We start from the raw sequence: 5364 nt of genomic DNA, 5'->3' as shown, positions 1-5364 counted from the left end.
GACTCCACGGATCCGGCCTCCTTCGTAGGTCGGTTGGGATCCGGCTCCAGGTTCCTGGGCTGGACTTCATCCTTCATGATCAACATCAACTGGGCCACCCGATGGGCCCCATGCCACCATCACCGTCTGTGGGCCACCCGGGCTTGCCGGATCTAGGCCATGTCGTTGATATACCCATAAAGTATACCCACAACAACGAGCATTAAAGTTTTGTTCTAAACCAAATTTAAATTTGTTTTCTTCCCGCATTCGTCGTCATTATTCTATAATTGCACTTTTTAGTTCTGCTCAATCTAATTAAGCATTATGATCAAAGTCATTTTTATTGTTTGCACCTCGGAGCTTGTAGCGAACTGCGCAATTAAAAAGTGACCTACACCCAAACAAGATTTGGCAATTAATTCACAATCTCATACAACAACAATTCATCACTTTGACCATCCAAACATGATTGAGCATTTGAACTCAATACCAAGTCTATGTTTCAAGTATGTACATCCAGTCAGAAACTATTCGCACTGGGACCAATGCAATATAAATGCTCCAAATGTCTACATCGAAACCTAAGAGGCTAAGGGTTAATGCTAGAGTTGCTCTGATATGTTTGTTCAAATTTATCTTCCACATATAATATTGTTAGTTGCTACCTCTATTCCTAAAAAGAGAGCGTGTTTTTTTTTTCCTGAGATTAAGCAATGTAAAATTAAAACAAATTTGTAGGAGACAGTATTAAGCACATTACAATATTATTATTCCCTCTGTCCAATTTAAATATCTATAACAAATCAACACTGATAGATCAACCATCAAATAAATTTCATAATATGTTTCTTCGTGTACATTTGGAAAAAAAAAACTTTGATAGAGTTGACTTTTTATACTAAATTGATACGCATCTATTTATGGACGGAGGGACCAAATAGATATACTCCCTCCAATCCATAATAAGTGTTGGAGATTTTGTACTACGCTAGTGCACATGTATATGGGGGTGTGTTTCCGTCACCATCGATTTATTTTTTTGAGATTTGTGCTCACACGGGTAGATGATAAATCAGCCCGTGTTCTCCTCCTTTTATCCGAATCTTAAAGCAAAACGGACGGTGTCGTAAACTTGCACACCCATGGATATGTAAGTACAAAAATATTTCCATTTTATTAACATGTTTAATGATATTTGGCAGAAGTGATTTAAATATTATAGTGCTGTCAAAACATTAGTCAAACTGTCCATGGTCTAACTTTTGCGGGGATTAGGAACCATGCATCACCACCGACACCAGCACTGTTTTATAAAGGAAGGAAGAAGGAGATGTGTAAGAATGTCGATAGTCGACACGTGCGTGCATTACATGCATATACGTACGTGGCAGCCAGCGGAAAGCCGGAAAGCACATGGAACTGGGAGCAAGAGGGAGGACCTGGAAAAGCTTGCGTAAGTACGTGTACAGTACGAGAGGATATGCCCGGTTTACTTCTAGACATAATTAACTGCAGGTAACGTGTTCTTTTTCATTCAGAATAAGCTAAGAATGTCGTCATAACGTGCAGGATTTGCCAAAATGCAGCGAGCGCGTGGACGGCGACTCTATATGTAGGACGGAGAGTGTCGACCCTTCCGTCCGAGTCCCTCAAGGTACAGCTCAGATTAGAGCGAAACAAAGGTTCCTCCCTCGAAAGCTGTTTACTAGTCTTTTGTATTGATCGACCGTCAAGGCCGGATCTCCAGGTGTTGTTCTCACCTTGATTTGGCGCGTCTCAGGCGCTGCGATGGGTGCTACGCTAACGCCGCCGCCGTCCGCCGGATACGGCCCGGACGGCGACGATACTGCAAATGATCTCATCGTCGGTGATGATGGCGGCCTCACTTTCATCCAGGGTTGAGCGAAAGCCAACCCATGATATATAGCTCGGTATGTTTTCTTGATCACTTTGTCTTCTTTCCCATGCATGGTTACTACTACTGGTCCCCGTACGTCGACTAGAAAGAAACAACGTCCACGAGTCCACGACGACTCGCAAGCCCATGGCATCTTGCTTCGCCCCTCCCAGATCCGTTCCTCTCTGCGCCACTAGCCTCCCGTCGCCCCCAATCACCGTGTCCTGTACTCGCCTATCGATGGAGTTTGAAGTAGGGCTGTTCAGGGAGGCCGCGCGCGCGCGGTGGTCAGGCCGGCGGTGCTCGCGCGCTGCTGACCTTGCGAGGCGACTCGCCGGCGGAAATCGACCTGGTGTTCTCGCCGCCGTCCAAGTCCATCGCTCCTGCCGATCGACGGTCACCGGTGGACGCGATCCTCCGCGCGCGTCGTCGGCATGCGGCGACCTCGGCTGCTTTGGCTGGAGCGACCTCACGCTGAGACCAGCCTTCCACGACCTGAGGGAGGGGGCCAGATCCGCCAGGGTCGCACGGCGCCTCCGACAATATGCTGCTGCCTTTCTGATTTACATCCATCCATCCATCTAAACTGGTCTTCTTTCGTTTATTTTAGTTCACGCTCCTTAGTTCTGTATGCAGATTTTCCGTTTAGACGGATTCTAAACAGATTCAGAGTTGCTCCAGTCCATAGTAATCAAATTACTTGAGTCACTTACTTTAGGACAGAGGAAGTACTTGGCTAAGCGCGCACACCTTGCTCCAATTCTAGTAGGCGCACATCTCATAATTCTATTATTTGTAGAATTTATTGGAGATCCAAGTTACTAGAGTAACGGTAACAGCACAGTTCTCCCAAAATTATAATATACTCTGCGTAATATTCAGATATCCTGTTTGTAGCAATTCTATGATTGAGAATCGCTCCATATTTATCAAACTGCTTGGCTAAGCACGCCTGGCTCCAATTCTAGTAAGCACAGATCTCAACATTCTGCCATTTCTAGAATTTCTTGGAGATCGAACTTGCCATTTGTGCATGTTCGAGCCAAGATTTACGGTATCAGCTCGGCTCTCCCTAAAACATATACTATGCTTATCCTAATTAAGAAAGGTTGTTTAACGATATCAATTATCTGAAAATATATGTAATCAAATTACTGAAAGTATAGTACGCTTATCCTAGTTCACGCTCTCCTTCTGTATGCAGATTTCCTATTTGGACGAATTATATGATTCAGAGTTGCTCCATAATTATCAAATTACTTGAGTCACTTACTTTAGTATGGAGCAAGTATTTGGCTAAGCACTCCTTGATCCAATTCTAGTGAACACGCATCTCATAATTCTATTATTTCTAGAATTTCTTGGAGATCGAAGTTTTTGGTGCCTAGAGTAACCGTAACAGCTTCTCCCAAGATATAATATATATACTATGCTTAATATGCACATTTCATGTTTGTAGCAATTCTATGATTTAGAATTGCTCGATATTTATCAGATATCATGTTTGAAGATATCCAGTTTGGAGAAATTCTATGATTCGATCATGGTCTTTAGATATATAGATATCATGTTTAGGATAATTCTATGATTCAGAATTGCTCCTTATTTATCAAACTACATTGCGTAATATGCGGATATCCTGTTTGTAGCACTTCTATGATTCAGGATTGCTCCATATTTATCAGATATATATATCCTGCTTGGAACAGAGCTGAAACGAGCTGTATTCTAATCCATGTTCGGACCACGTTAGGTGGGGAGAGATCCTTCAGCAGTCTATAAGATCGTGCTCAGCTAACTAATATTTAGTATGTATTTTGCTGCCATGATGCATGAAGTCTAACCGTTGCCTTTTGTATTATGACGACAGGGCGCTTATATAAATGACCGAGATGTACAAGGGCAAACCGAGGCCTGTCCGGAACCGCGACGATGCGCTCATGCCTCAATATATGCTCCGCAACTGCTGGTCGACTGTTCGTCATCATCAAAAATAAAGGGCGAGCTAGCTAGGGTCTGTTCAAGTGTTCATCCTTTGGCGTCATTTCGTGAAGTCGCAGAAATAGCAACGTTGGTACTGGGTGTGTCGGATGGTATGAAGAAACAAGTACAGCATGTTTCTTTACTACTACTAGTGAAGATATATTCAGTGGTGAAACAAGATAAAATTCAGAAGTGGCCCTCGGTACCATATGTTTGGTGTGAATATTTCTTATGGTATATGAGGGCCTGGTGTGTATATGTTATTTGTGTGATGTAATACTTCCAGCATATCTTATGTAAGAAACCCTTATCAGAGTTTGGTATATATATCCTTTTGCTCCTAGACAGGGTGTGTTGCTTGCTGCTCTCCTCAATCACCGCGGTTGTTTCGCTTTGTTTACTCGGTGACCAAATATCTATAATATCTATAAAGTTCATCCCCACTAAGATGTATTTAATGTTTGCAAGCTCAAACCTGGTGTAGCCACATCATCACAATTATTCTCATTCGTTGGATTTCCAATCTATGGTTGTTAGTTATCCACAAGATGACAACACATGTAGCCATGCCACGTAATCCAAATGTTGCCATGGTTAGAGCACATAATTGATCACCGAAACCTCTTCATGTGCCCCAACATCAATATTGTTTTCTCTTTTTTTTCCAAAAACTTCTACGCAGTTTTGTTTTTTCGCCTTTGTCTATGTCTCCTCCAATTCCAATCACACAATAAATCAGAAGCATTGATGCATTCCCTCCGTTCTTTTCATCTTCTTCACTATAAAATAAGCATTTGTCTTGCAGGTTGTCTCTATCCTTGACAGAAAAGCTAAGGCACCCAAGGATCCGCCCGATCGACTCTGCTAAGCAGCTGCACGCGCTGGGAGAATTTCATCTCTTCAACGTGTGAGCCAGCGTTATGGTATGCAAGGATGAAGCATCAACGGGAGGGCGACAGTACGGCACATGTGCGACTCACATGAGGCGTTTCGGCACTGCGACTATGGATATCTCTTCGTCATCGCCTTCATCTGCTTCTCTATTTTGATCTGTTCCTGTCTTTCCATCACTTAACTCTTGCAGCTCTGATTGTTTTTTCATCCTTCAGATTTTTGACTTCAGGGAAGATAGTGTCAACTTGGTTCACTATGCAAGGAAAGTCTGGATATTCATGACAGGCCAAGAACACAATATCTCAAGACGAGATGATACCATTGGTTTTCCCAAGGTTATTAATCCGCAAGACCACTGCGTTATTTCAGTCTATCACAAGTGAAGAACAGGAATACGTACATCTTTCATGCAATCTTGGCAGGTAAAATTAACTGAAAGTTACTATTTGCCCTATTTCTGAATCCTCGATCAGGTTGTAAAATACTGTTTCATTACTTTTTCAGGTGACCAGTTAAATATTTGCCACTTAAGTTATCTGGAGAAAGTGAAAATTTTCATACTACTACTCAAAATATACATGCACCAGCTCGATGCTTGGTCAGCCATA

General features: G+C 42.6%; 1 long non-coding RNA gene across 1 annotated transcript; it reads left to right on the top strand.

Moving 5' to 3' along the window:
- The first annotated feature begins 1669 nt into the window (after positions 1–1669).
- On the top strand, positions 1670–4205 carry LOC124678388. The gene is made up of 2 exons (XR_006994449.1): positions 1670–1913; positions 3750–4205. It is a non-coding gene; the product is annotated as an uncharacterized LOC124678388 (long non-coding RNA).
- The last annotated feature ends 1159 nt before the right edge of the window (positions 4206–5364 follow it).

Source organism: Lolium rigidum, chromosome 7 (assembly GCF_022539505.1).
Source record: "Lolium rigidum isolate FL_2022 chromosome 7, APGP_CSIRO_Lrig_0.1, whole genome shotgun sequence".
In the NCBI taxonomy this organism is placed as follows: Eukaryota; Viridiplantae; Streptophyta; class Magnoliopsida; order Poales; family Poaceae; genus Lolium; species Lolium rigidum.
This window is presented reverse-complemented; position numbering and strand designations above follow the sequence as displayed.